General features: G+C 46.3%; 1 protein-coding gene across 3 annotated transcripts in view; it reads right to left on the bottom strand.

Moving 5' to 3' along the window:
- Positions 1 to 9,917, bottom strand: part of gli3 (GLI family zinc finger 3) — an 88,765-nt gene extending 78,848 nt beyond the window's left edge. The window contains exon 1 of one of the 3 annotated variants that reach the window (XM_047568156.1): positions 9,276 to 9,917. The gene's annotated coding sequence lies outside the window, so the exon portion shown is untranslated. The remainder of the gene's footprint in view (positions 1 to 9,275) is intronic. The other 2 variants (XM_047568157.1, XM_047568155.1) reach the window with 2 other exon arrangements.
- Between the last annotated feature and the right edge of the window lie 4,900 nt (positions 9,918 to 14,817).

Genomic DNA, 14,817 nt, shown 5'->3' with positions numbered 1-14,817 from the left:
ACAAAGCAACATTTTTTTTGTCACTGCTGGGTCTTTAATCTATTAGATAAACAACTCAAAGAGTCATGTTGTGCTGCTGAAGTAATTATAACTGCCCTGATTTGTGATTATTTTGCTTTCAGTTTCATCACAGATGTGTCTATGACAGGGTGCCCCGAACCTCGCGCCGATCTGTTAACAGAGCATCACCCCGAGTTAAGAGTCTCATTTACTGCGAGTCTGTGTTGCGGGAGTGGCGGCAGGTGAGTTTTCTACGGAGCGGTGTGGAGTGTGGCGCGTCGGAGGCGTGAGATCAAAGTCAGCCTGAAGCTCAGAGGGAGTCCCAGAGACTTCTAGCTCCCTGACGTCTCTCCCCACGGCAGCGCGGGGAGACAACTCTCTCCCTTCACTTTCATATCAGCCGCAGAGCCCCCCCATTTCCCTCTGCACTGGGTTGTAGACTCCACACACACGCACGCACGCAAGCACAGATGCAGTCTCGGGAGGATTTGGCGGTGCTGCCAAACCTGCATCCCACCTACAGCAACACTCCTACACATGGTTTCCGCGCAGACACACTCGCTCATCAGAAACTAGTGAATCAAAAACACACAGCTGAATATTGAGGAGCTCGCGCAGCTCAAACGCCGAGACGACACAACGCCACACAGCGCCGGAATGAGATGCCGTTAAAATAAAAAAAAAAAGAAAACTTCCCATAAACTCAAAAGAGCAACAGTCACAAAATGGCCCCCTGAAAATCCCGAGCAAAAAAGCGAACGCTAGGAACAAGACTGTCATTAGACAGGCAGCCCCCTCAGGCCTGCCGACACGACTGCGAGGGAGCCAAACATCTGGGTGTATTTACTTGTTTCAGCTGTTGGCGGCCCCGCCTAAAATAAATCTGGGAGCTGCAACGCCATCGCTTAGGACGGCTCCTAAACAAACAGCGCTTCGGCGCTCACCTCCGCCGCGCCGGAGCATCCCCGACCGGAGAGCGGGGTCGGCGGAACGCGGGCAAATAAAATCGCAAAGAGGAGGAGGAGGGAGGGGGAAGGAGGAGGGGAGGAGGGGAGGAGGAGGAGGAGGAGGCCTTAATTGGAGCGTTTGACGGGTGCCTGGGGTTAATTGGGAAGCATGGAGAGCAGCTGGCTCCACGGTGGAAGTTGAGACAGGGATAATAAGTTCACCCTTTGCAGGAGAGACAGTTAGTGATGAATCAGATCAGAGGAACGGTGTACTGTAATCATCCTCACGTCTCCCCCCCTCCCCTCCTCCACCTTACACTCCTGACAAGCAGAGACAACCTGGCTCCCAGCTACGCAATCTGGCACCTATCACACAGGACTGGCAGCCACGGCGAGGAGATCACCCAGCTATAGTTCACACTCGCACACACACACACACACACGCTCTACAACCCGGCGTTCATTCAGCTAATCACTCACGCACACAATCATTCTTACCTCTAGGACACGGAACCCGGTTTTATCAGTTCGCCGGTCGATGTATGTAAATCTCTCCAACAATGTGTGTACTAATGGCTTATTACCCCGCGTTAGCTGGTTTGCATTGATCTGCCGCGCCAGAGGGAGACGGGGAGGAAACTAGAGCACTTCCCTCCTCGTACGCATTCACCAGGCAGCACTATAATCATATTGCAGCTTGTTTCAATAAAAGACAAACATTAACATAAACCATCTCAAACACACTTAAAAACCTTCGCCCCCGCTCGGTCCGTGCGAGAAAGGGGGGAAAGAACTTTCCTGGATTACGGGGGTAATCGTTGCCATATGGGGATGGGTCTGCATAACTTCGTGTGTCTCTCCTAAGCGCATAGATTGTGTTTGTCTCCGCAGATTGCAACTTTCTTTCTGAAAGAGATTTTTTTATTTTTTTATTTTTTTCCGGGGAAGAGAAGGTTCTGCTGATGCTCGGTACATAAAGAGAGAGACTAATGGCGGGTAAGGGGTTTAGGTGTAACGCCGAACCGAGTGCCTTCTGCTGGGAGGGTGGCTGAGGGAGCATTTGGAGGCTGAAGGAGGCCCAGGTAGAGTCATAGGCAGTAATGGGAGGAGACAGGGACTTAGGGCGCCACACAAAAGCCGGGCTTTATAAATAATTCCAAAAGCTAACAGGATCCCTTGTATGTGTGAATCTGTGAAATACATTCACACATGAATGCGCACACCCAGAGACACACACACACACACACAGACACACACACACACACAAACCCTGCCACCAGGGGGGAATAGGTTATTTACACCACTCCTCCGGGGCTGTTCTGAGGCTCTGACCTGCCCCGACTGGTAAATATGGGTGGATGTCTTTCTTGCATAAATGATGCAAAAAAAATTTTTTTAAAGTCTTTTAAAATTTTTCGCACACACACATTCACACACACATTTACGCACACTCATTCGCTCATAATGCAGGGCAGCAAAGCACACCGGAGACCTGTCTTGTAAATCTCTTTGTGAAAGCAGCTTTGGGGGGTAGACAGGGGCTTACACACTGAGCCCTGAGGTAGAGCTTCAGACTCCACTCCCTCCAACCCCCCCACGGTTTTTACTCCCTCTCCCACACACATACTACTCGTGTTCCCTCTACTCATGTCCTCACTCTCCATCTACCCCACATTTCCTCCTCTTTTCTTGCCCCTCTTTCACCTTTCTCAGTTGCTCCCTCCCTCCCAGCATTCTCCCCTCTCTCCCCTCTCCCCTCTCTCCTCCTCCTCCCCTCTTGTCCAAGCCGGGCTCCAGAGCACTGGTCCTTAGCCCCGCGGGCTCCCGCGGCGTTGCGGTGACTAATGTCCTGCCTTTGCTCAGACAATGAGTTTGAGACTGAGCCGGGGAAAGTGTTGAGGAGGGAAAAAGACTCTAGCACCTTTTGACAAATGGAGCCCTTCGCACTCCCGTGCCCACTGAGGGAGGCTTTACAATGTTGCGCTCCACGCTCCACGTCCTCCGAGGGACGGCTGCAGCCCCGCAAAAGCCGCATCTGGGGGACCATAATGAATTCTTTGCGGAGTCCGACCTGGCTTTTCTTCATGAATAAGATATATTTCCAAAGCATGTCGACCCCTCTTAATAAAAACACCAGTCTGGCAGGAATAGCCGAAGCCGTTTTAGGGGCCCCGCGTACACGTTAATATTTCTGTTTCTCTATAAATTTTCTCGGGGCCCCGCTCCTGTCCCGGGCCTGTCACTGCAACCTGCGGGGCCCGGCCCCTCCGGTTTCCCCCGGAAAGGTGGAGGAGCCGCGACGACAAACTGTCATTTAAAACGGCTCGGGGTCCTCCTCTTTCAAGGAACTCAAAATCTTGGATGCTCCCTCCCCGCTCCCCCCCCACGCACCCTACCCCCCATGCAACCCTGAAAAGGAACTGGGCTTTGTCTGAGGAGCAAAGGAGAGAGGACCCCCCCTCCTCCTTCTCCTCCTCCTCCTCCTCCTCTCCTCCTAACTCTACCTCCCCTCCTCAAACCCTGTTCCTCACTCCCTGCGGAGTATTGTTAAAACACAGCCCCCTCTCTTTCCACGGCCCGGGCTCTTAAAACAGCGTGCTTTGCATGAGAAAAAACGATTAGTCTTCAAATGCTGCACTGTCAAAAGAGAGTCTCTTCAGGTTGGGGCAGAAATTCGCTCGGATAGTGGAGTTCGCCCTTTTGTTTTTGCAAAATGACGCATTATCAGAGCCAGGGTCTGTTAGCATTCATTACTGAAAAGAACACACTACTAAAGGGGTTTATACGGATGCATGCCCCCCCACCCCACACCAACCCCCACCTCCTCCTCCTCCTCCTCCTTCTCCAACTTGCCCCAAGTCCACAGCAGAAGGAAATGAAGGGGCAGAGTGGGGAGGGGGGGGAGGTACTCATCTAAACATGTTTGGAGAGCAAAGAGAATGTCTGCGCCTGTGCTTCTTTCAGGTATTAACCTTGGGATTTACATTTGACATTCACACAATAGACACCTCCTTGACCTCCACTCCAGGATGCGGCGGGAACCCGGGGATAACTCCCGGTGGAAGACAACTACGAGCAGCATGGGACCGCAAACACACGGGCTTTGCACTGCGAGCGTTATTGCATGACAACGCACGACTTAAGCACCGGTGTGAGGGCGGGAGTTTGTTTTGCAGAGTTCTCATATTTTTTTTGTTTTTCTAAATAATTTTTAAAAAGGAAAAAAAAAAAAAAAAAAGGAGGAGCCTGGCGTCACACATGGAGAAGCAGGGGATACGTGACAGATCATTGTTCACAGCAAGCGCCCCGGTTCATCCGCCGTCTCCCGATCACCTCCGCGGACAAGAGAGCGCAGGCCAGACCCCCTCACGGATGCCACAACCGGCTCCCGTCAAAGACGACACAATGCCACATCTGCAACAACAGCACCCCCCCGGCCCCTCCACCCTCACCCCCCCACCCCACCCCCGGGAAACTGTCTCCTCAGGCGCCCGACTTTACACGTGGCCCGCGAGCAAATGGGCCCCGAACCAAAGCACTTCGCCTCTTGCTGCTACACTTCACACCGCAGACTTAAAGACATTTTTACAGCGGCTACAGCAAACAAGAGGCGGCGGCCACATGCAGGCGCGACCTGTCCCGTTTCTCCCCGAGTGTGTGTGAGAAAAGAAAACGCAGCCACCTCCGCCTCCGCCTCCTCTGCCGCCGCCACCGCCTGGCACACTCGGCATTCTCGCACACAAACCTAAGTATTTGCAGTAAAATTTACCACAACCTACAACGGGCCTTATGTCGAGCTGTCAGAGGCGGCCTCGTCAACCGTAAATTCAAATCACTTGGGTCAATTTTACGTGACTTTTTTCTTTTTCCCTCTTTCTTTTTTTTTTTTTATTTTTTTTTTATTTATTGCCGTCGTCTGTGCCTCGCTGTGGGAGAGCTCTTGACCAGACTAATAAGTCCAGTTTCCTAAAGTCATGGAAAGAAAAAAAAAAAAAAAAAAAGAACTGTGCTCACTCGTTCCACACTTGAGCCCTCGCTTCCCCCTCCCCACCCCTCCCACCCCACCCCTTTCCATTTCTTATTTGGTGACAAAAGTTGCTTCCAAGTGAGAGGAGAAAATTTTTTTTTTAAAAAGACAGAAGCGAGGAGAGCAAATAAAAACACACAAAAAAACTCAGCGTGAAGGAGAGACAGAGGAAGAGGAGCAGAATCCACGCACGCATTTTTCTGGCGTGAGCGCATCCAGATTCTTGAATGTGAGTAATATACATATCTGAAATTACTGTTTGCTATCTCGAGCCTCTTAATCGCTAAGTTACCCTCCCCACCACCACTACCCCCACCCCCCACCCCCGCCACCGCCGCATACGCCTTATCCAAAGACATCACCCGCCTTGAAAGGTGCCTTTAGCAGGCTCCTTGAAGCAGGGAGTGAGGGTCCCGCTCTGGGACAATGATGGTTGAGGTGGAGGGGAGCCGGGGGAGCAGGAACACATAGCATATTAAATCTGCTGGCAGGGCTGGCTCGTCCGACGCAGAGAGCCAGAGAGTCAGATCTGAGGCATGCCCTGAAGGGATGGCTGGGCCTGGGGATTAGGAGGCCAAGGAGAAACCCTCGCGCGCCCGAAGACCCCTTCTTGTCTCTGCCCGTACGCAAATGCATCGGGACGTTTTGACGCTCCTCAGGTTTGCCATCTCAGCCCCAAGTTTTCGCAGCGGCCCTCCGCACACCACACACACACACACACACACACACACACACACACACACACACACACACATAGCCCTACCCCTCCTCCTCCTCCTCAATCACCACCTCTGTCTGACTTGTCCTCTTTCTTTCCCCCACTGCGTCCGTTTCATTTGATGTCAACATATCAAAGTATCAAATCATCAAAGTGGGAGATTTCTTTTGGGGGCCATCTATTCGGCTACAATAGTTACATGCAAGAGAAGCAACAGCTAATAATGACACACAGGGAATTGCTCACTGGCCAGGCGGCTATTGTGTGTGTTAATTTGCTATTAAAAAAAAAAAAAAGTTACACTTTAAGGAAGAGGAAACTCAAGAAAATCAGTAAAAACCTGCAAAAAAAATAAATAAATAAATAAACGAACTGCCATCATCATTATCTTAAGGATAATCCACTTCCCTCACACTACCCTCGTTTTAACAAAACATTCGCCACCTCTTTGAGTGCTTCGGCTCGCGAGCATTAGCACAACAACGCGGCTCATTAGGGCCTCTTGCATACAGACCTGATAACAGGTATTCTTCCTGCGGGGTGTAAAAGGCCCGAGGACAGGAGCTGCCTTTAGCTGTGAATGTGAGGCCATTAAAAGGAGGAGAGAGCCATACCTCAAAAGCTAATAGCATGTCATCTCCCCCCGCATTAACATGACAGCCCCTATTCTGCCAGGTCACCGGGTCACAGGTGTCCCGGGCCAGCGTCCCTTATGCATAACGTTAGTGTAAAAAGAAAAAAGAGGAGCGCTTAAAAGTTGAGATAAAACAGCACGCCGCTGCTGCTTCTGCTGCTGCTGCTGCTGCTCATGCTGCTGCTATCTGACGGACTGACTCCTGCAGAGGGGACCGTTATCCGCCTGGTTCCTCTCGCACATGGAAGTTGAAGAAGCGCAGAGCCGCGATGATGCATCTTTTCTGGCTATAGAAAGCGAGTGGCTTGGAGCTGTGCATCTCATTCCAGCAGATTAGCATCTTAAACACGGCTGCATTCATCTTTGCTGCTGCATTATGATGAGACAAAGTCCTTTTTGGGCAAAGGTGCACTATGCTGAAATTAGTATGCACCTTGTCTATAACACAAAAATATTGTTATATTTGTATAATTGCATATGCAGTGTTTCATTCATAGATATATATATATATACATATACAGCTTATTACATTTAAAATATTTGGATAATAGAAATCATTGCACATGGGGCAAAAATAGAAATGAAAGTAATTATTTATGTTTAAATTCTTTACACGTTTCTATATATAAGCACTAAAATTGTGATTGATCACAAACACCTAATTCCACACTGCTGGAGATACCGTATATTCTGCCAACCCTTTCAATGTGAAATGAGATGCAGCCCTAATTGTAGCCTCCAGTTATGATACAGAGGCACCAATACACTATTTTAAATTAGAAATATTAATTTAAAATGATTAATTAACACGTCGCAGATCACAAAATCAAAACACACCTAAGGAAAAAAAAAAACGTTGGTCCCTCTCTTTATTTAATCCATAGAATTAAAACTGGGCTTAAAAATTATGCTCATGTTGTCACTTAAAAATGCAAGATTAGGCCTGCGTTAGTGTGATTTAAGGCCTAGACTGCCACTTTATTATTTCTACGTTAAGTGACAATGATTTCCATTTGTACGTCCTGAGTGTTATTTTGTTATTATAAATAAAATAGGGGAAATATTAAATGACGGTTTATGTGGTAGTCCTGTTTTTTTTATTTTATTGGACAAATGTAACCAAACCCTGCAAAAACTCCGCTCCAAAGCCAAAAGCCACAGCTGAAGATGAATGATGGAACGGCCTCATAAAAGCAGCTAAAGGGAGATTTTTATCTGCGTGAACTTGCGCTGTTAAACATCTTATTTGGTGCGTTCGCCCGCCGCTCCTTCTCAAGGCGGCCAGACCTCCGTTAATAATTTGCCATGTGTCAAAAACAGAGAAGGAAAAAAAAACCAAAAAAAATAAAAAGCAGGATTTGATCTGCACCGCCTGCACCTCGGACCCTCGTCGTCCGCGTGAAACCCGAGAGCAGACGAGCAGATAAAATGTGGAACAGCTGGCGAGGACAGGAGGGAAAGTTTCAAACAAATATCTGCACATGTGGAGGCTCGGGGGCGCTCAAACGTTTTTTCATGTCCTGGACCCCCACCTCCCGCACACCCACCCCCTCAAAAAAAAAAAAAAAACACAGACACACACACAAACTTCTGTTCCCTGATTTATTATCACCCTCTGCATTAGCACGAGTTTATTTTGCAAAAGTAGTTTTTAAATAAACAGTACTTTTTAATTGCAAAGCTGATTAATAAAAGAAACCACAGAGGAGCTACAGTATTTTTTATTCTGCCTGGGACCCCATAAAACTAGCCACACGGACCCCTGCAGGGCCACAGACCCCACTGTAATGGGCTTAAATTTCTCCGAGCACATGTCTTCAAACACGCCATGATGTATCCTTAAGCATGTCTCTCTTTTTTTTCTTTTTCTTTTTTTTAAGAGTAGAACACACAATTTCTAAATTTTCCAACACAAATCAAACCGAAGAGCACAGTTTCCTGCCTCTGACTGTTTTGCTGTCAGGTTTGCAGATGCTCACACTCTACAGAAAATAATAAAACAAAGATTTAAATTGTCTCGGGAGGGACATTCTTTCAATTGCAATACGGAATCAAACGCGAATCTATGGATAATTTTTGCACAACACAAACATTTCTAATAATAATTAAAAAAAAAAAATCCTCTGTGGATATTTAAAGCGTGCAACTTTTGAGCAAACACCGCGAAGCAAGCGACGCATGCATGAATTAACTTGTAAATTATAGGGTGAGGTTGAATATGTGCAAATGTCAAAGGTCAAGTTGAGAGGCAGAGGCGCTTCGGGTTTGATTTGACAAGCTTATTTATCCTCTCGCCGAGTGTTTCGGCGAGCAACAGGATCGGGCGAATCAATAACAGACATTGAAATATGATCACACATAAATATGCATGCCCCCCCACCACCACTACTACCACCACACACACACACACGCACACATACACCACACCCCCACGTTTCTGGAGGTAGAGATCCCCCCCCAAAAAAGTTTGCAGAAGTTCATAAGAAGTTTGCGCTCAGAATTCTCAGCTGAATTGGAAAGGTTTATCTATCACGCATAAGAGAAAATGCATACGAATATATATATAAATAAATATATATATTAAAGTTTATGCAACTAGTTTTGAAATGCACATCTGTCTGTCGGATACTTGTGAAGCGTGCCATCCGGGCTTTCCAACAACCTACACTGGTTTCACAGAGAATAAATCACACCCACACCGAGAGTTTTTTCGTCTGTTTTGGGGGGATCGCGTTCATCGCTGTTTGAAGAGCTCATGCGAGAGTTCCTGCGCTTAATCCACTTCAAGTCTACACCTAAACTTGTGGGATGAAATTCCACCGTTTTGAAATCCGAAACCTCTGCCCCCTCCGCAAAGTCTAACCTGCACTTCCCAAACTTTAAAAGTAAATGGGCGCAACACTGTTAAAAGCCCAGTGACTTGCGTTTTTCTTTTAATAGATTACTTACTTTTTTTCTGGATGATTCCACCTGTAATTCTTGACCTTCTGGAGAAAAAAAAAAATCTTCTCGGATAATTTAAAAAAATATAAGAAAAACTTCTTCTTCTTCTTCTTCTTCTCTTCTTCCTAAGTTGCAGATGTGCCTCTGGAGTTGCCTGGGACTTTTTTTTTTTTTTTCTTTTACGCTGCAACTCCAACTCCAAAACGGCGCTGCCAGAGTTTTTCCTCTTGTGTGTCTTTCTCCTCCTTCTCACAGTTTGCTGCGCTCAACCACCGCCGGACTAACACCATCAGCCTGCCGATAATATCTGCCGATAGCAGACCGCAGATGTGCGTAAAAAAACAACATAAGCGTCGGGGAAGCGCATGGAGAGTTGTTATTACATTTAGTGCGTTTTTTCGAGGAGAACAGAGAGGGCGAAGTGTGGGACTCCAGCTGCTCCTTCCCTCGCTTGACTCCTCCCTTCGGGTTGCTCCCTCCTTTACTCACTGCCTCCCTCCTTTTTTTTTTTTTTTTTTTATAATCTTGTGTACCCCCAATCATTTTCTTTCCTTCTTCCTTCTTTAAGAAGCGAGGAGATTAGATCCATTTGGCATTTAAAGGTGAGTTGTTAAATAAAAAGACTCTTAACCAAAATATGTGCCCGGTTCCAACTTGGTTATGAGTGTTTGAGTGAATCTGGACGAGCAATGGCTCATAGCAGAACTAGCAAAGACCTGTTTCAACTATATTAAGTCGCTTTTCTCAAAAGTTTATAGACTAGGAAACATGTTGTCCGGTCTATGTTGACATTAATTCCACTGATCTAATCTAATCTGTTTAATTAAATTAATTTTTATGCAGCAATTTGACTCAAGGCTAAAACAGTCTCCCGGGGTGGGGTGGGGGGTAGGAGGGGCAGTCTTCTGAGTGGTACCTAATGCTAGTAGAGGGAAACCCTCCTGTAGGGTTAAGGTGTGATCAATATACATAATCAATATACAGGGAAATGATGTGGTAAGAGAGGTCTTAAGGGTGCAGTTTCAATCAATGAGGAGGTTGGAGTTTGGGAATGGAAATCACCCGTTAATCGCCACATTTGAATGTGTGTGTGTGTGTGTGTGTGTGTGTATGTGTGTGGCCGAGAGGTCAAGTCCATCAGGTCTGTTTATCCCTGTCCCCGGCGCACCGTCCGGTCAGCCCCCGCCGCCAAATAAGGAGGTCTCCCTTATTTGACATTTCTGTCTTTACGTGCTGTTTTATAACCACTTCCCTGGCGATTATTATGCTGATAGAGTCGGCATTGACTAATTACTTCCCCCTCCCCTCCTCCCTCCATCCCCCCCTCCTCTGATCCATCAGGGCCCTCTGTCACAACTGTCAACATCTTTGTCATCATTAAAAATGTTTGATTCCGACTTTGTCACGGGCACGAAGGCGGATTCCGGGGTTGACAGACGCGAGCGAGTTGACGAAACCGCAAAGTATGACGAGCGTGTGAACAACTATTTTGAATATTCCAGCGGTGGTTTGGAGGCAGATGCTGCTCCTGTTCCTCTGTACAAAATCCACATATTTGTTTCCTTCCTTGCATTTCACTTTTTTTTTTTTTTAAAAAAAGTGGACAAAACAAATGGAGGTTTATAAAAACATAAACACGGAAATGCTGCGCACGCCAGCAAAAATGGAAACGCTCGTATCCATGCGGACGGGAAGTCGGGCCGAGAGAGGAGACAGTCAAAGGTGCTCTGTAAGACACAACTAATTCTCCTGTCAGTTTGTCAGGCAGTGCTCATCTGGCCTGGACTACACAGAGATAAAGTCCTTGTTATGAAGCTCTCAAAGAGAATCCAAGGAACGTGGTAGTAGTCGGGTGTGGGGGGGAGGGTGGGTGGGGAGTAGTAGTAGGGGCGAGGTGGGGGAGAACAAGAGGGTAAAGGAGGGAGGGAGGAGGTGCACATGGGCATCAGTGGGGTTAGCGGCTCCCGAAAGTATTTCATCAAAGAGGGCCAGGATCCTGGGGATTGAGATTCTGCCTGGAGGCAAGTAACCAATGGTCTCCCAAGAACATATTCCAAAGTAGGACTCGCAGAGCCAAAGCACACATCAAAAGCACCTCTGTAGCCAAAGCGATTCTGGAGGAGAAAGAAAGGGGGTTCAGGTCCCTTCTTGGCCCCCTTTAAGCCCCAGATCTCACCCCAATTAAGAAGGAACTACTGTTTGTTCCAGGCCCTGAGATCCGCAGACAGGGAGGTGCACCCGCTAAGGCGCACGCACGCGATGGCCACTCGCCCCCGTGCACACGTTGTCACTTCTCCCCTCGCGGAGAGAGACCGCGGAGGAAACGCGGGCGCGGCGCGTTCAAGACCGACATCTGCGCCTCGTGCTTATTCTTCAAATAATGACCAACTGACAGAGCGTGTTTCCAGTTTCAGATGATCTCACTGAAGTGATATGTAGCGCTCAGCGTGTCCACGTATGTTACACGAGTAACAGTAAATCAATACTTGGCAGAATGTTGCGTAGGCATTTGGATTCTTGCCTTTAATTCTTCGCCGCTGGACAGATGTCACTGTGAAATGGATACAGCGGGATAAGCATATTATATCCACACAGATGTGACTGGTGGAAATGCACTGGCTGCGTGAAGCAGGGGAAGGACAGAGGCTCCTGCTGTTGTTTGCTGCAGGAGTTTTTTTTTATTTTTTTTCTAAGATAGAGCAATAACCCCAGTGGATTTTTCTATTCTAGTTCTATTCCACATCCTGCAGAGGTTTAACCATCTAAATGTACTTGATGTATCACAGTCAGTAATAGTGCTGAAGTGTTATTTATGGAATTTACCAATCTAGTGTACGTACAAGTGAAATTACATGTGGCACATAATTAGGCCAAAGTGGAGAAGGAAAGTAGGTTTAATCAGAGTTTACTCAAAATGTAAAGTACTGTTTGTAATAAATGTTTGATATTAAAATAAGTGTGATTTTTGATTAATCTGCTCGGAAAAACTGATGTTTTAATGGGTCGGTCCACTTAAATTACAGCAACATGTAGTTCCTTGTTTAGAAATGCAATCCACGTGCCAGAGGAGTTGTAGGTTCTTGCAGATCATTATATGTGGGGCACACATATCTCTTTGTTGACAATACTGTTTAACTGCATCGTGCTCAGTCTGGACTCCACATCCCTCTTCTTCCCTCCCTCTATAACTCTTTCTTTTTCATACAACCTACCTGTTTATGTATTATTTAAAGAATAATCTTTTAAAGAAAAAAGATCACGAAAAAGTAAGACTGTTCTGTTATTCGAGTTGTTAAAAAAAAGAAAAAGACAATGAACCGGATTCCACTCAGACCAGCTGTATGGGAGCGGAGGCAGTTATCTCGAAATAAAAGCAAAATGCATGCAAATGGTCAAATACTGCAATGCACATGCTAAAATATTAAGTACGTCAGTTAAGATAAATGCATGGCAATGGTAGTCCCGCATTAAACCCCCCTCCATGACTTCTACAGTGTTCGATGTTGATAGTTCTAGTATGTTCTTTGCGGTGCTGTTAAACTGGACTGAATTGGATTGTGAAACAGCATTGTTATTGAGCCCAGCCCACTGACTAACATGTAGTCAAAATAATAGAAACAATTCAGTAGTAAACCACACATGACAAACCACAGCCTCCAGCATGAAAACAAACTTGAATCAACAACTCTTTCATATATTTAAAAAATACCAGGGGCTTCGAGAACATGAAATCTAGTCCAGCGTTGTTATGTTAGAATACATTTGTTTTCACTAGTGTACCTAATGAACTGGCAAGTGAGTGTGCAATATCCCAAAGAGAGGAACTTTTTAATTTCTCGCTGATTATTAAGTGTGGGAGACCCAGCAGTTTGTTGGCCTTATATTTGAACCTCTCTGTGGTCAGTTTGGTCTTCATGTTCCTCTGTCTCTCCTTCTTTTTTCTTTCTCATCCTCACCTCACACACAAACCCCCACTAAGCATGGAGAATGCATGGCCAAATAGATTAAAGTTCAAATGAGCGTAATAAGTGTAAAACCCTTTAGACTGTAAGTCAAATCCTGAATGTTTTGTTTATGATATCATGAACTCTGTTGTGCTGGTATCATGTGATGAAGTCACGTCCTGAACCAAACCGTCCAATCGGTTATGTATGCATTGTCCGGATAATTCAGTGAGTCTTGTTTATAATGAAAAAATTGGATTTTTCCTCTAAGAAAAATATTTTAAACGGCCACATTACCGCATTAGGAGACACACAAAGGTCACACAGTAGTTGCTTGTTGCTCCTTCGGCCCTTGTTTTCCTTCCTCTGTGTCCACGCTGTCACTGCCTAACAAAGTGCTTGTGCTTAATAACAAGACAGTGAACACCGCAAACGACTACAGGAGGCCAGGAGCCCTTCAGGGACCTCTAATCTACTGTCAGGGGTTGATTTACCTTGATTGAGCTCAAAACGTCTCCCTCCACCTCTTTCCATCGCTCTTCATGTCCTCTCTCTTCCCTATTTCCTGCTACCTGCGCACACACACACACACACACAAACACATACACTTGCACATTCAGGACACTCTCAAACACAGCGCTCCCCTCTTCTCCTCCCAGCATCCACCCCCCTTCTCCCCCCTCCCATGCCGGAGGTATCGGGTGGCTTGAGTGGGCCATTAGTGTGAATGACTGATAAGACTCTTAGCTCCCCAATAATCAGAAGAAGAAGAAGAAGAAAAAAATACCCGGATATTTGCAGTTATTTTGAATCCGTCAGAAATAATAAACGCAAAACTATATCCACTTGGTTCTACTTAAGCAATTTCCCCGTGATAATATCCCGTGGGGATTTCATGTGGATTCCAAATGACGACATAATAAAACCACGACGCCTGCGCCCCCTTATCAGACTGGATTAAAAGGGAATAATGAAACAGAGAGGGTTTTGAGCCTTGTGTGGTATGAATATGATTATCTAATGGACTCCAATGGAAAGGCATGTTAATTCTGCTCTAACGCGAGACCTTTCCCAGACTATCTTCTGCCCCTGGCTCCTCCTAGGACCCCCTCCTCCCTCCCCCACTCGGACCCGCTTCTTTGCCCCTTTCTCCTCTCCCTTTAAGTTAAAATAATCGCTCTGCTTTTCCCGCAAAAGTCATTATGCCCGCCGTCTATCTGTGTATGAACGTGAGCATGGGAGAGTGATAAATCCCCACTCGTCTTTCACAGTCTGATTGGAGCGTGTTGGCCTCTTAACTTTCAGACAAAAGCACTCGAGGCAATTTATCAATATTCGCAATTTTTTTTTTCTAGCATGGCGAGCATTGTTGCTTGAAGAATGTGGGTCACTTTAATACAAAGTCAAATCAAACTTTTGCAGTTGAATTCATGGTTTGATACCAGGATTAATGTGGGCCTTGGTGTCTGAATACTTGAAAAACCTCTATGTGAAGGAGCCCTGGTTATAAGCACATCTATTTAATGTTGTTTAGGGTAGATCATTATTTGTCAAAAAAATGTTTTCATACTTTTGTGGCATTCTCCACTTCGACGTGCGCATGT

The sequence above is a fragment of the Mugil cephalus genome, chromosome 18 (genome assembly GCF_022458985.1).
Source record: "Mugil cephalus isolate CIBA_MC_2020 chromosome 18, CIBA_Mcephalus_1.1, whole genome shotgun sequence".
NCBI lineage: Eukaryota > Metazoa > Chordata > Actinopteri > Mugiliformes > Mugilidae > Mugil > Mugil cephalus.
The sequence above is the reverse complement of the archived record's forward strand: the minus strand, read 5'-3'. Positions and strand labels throughout refer to the sequence as shown.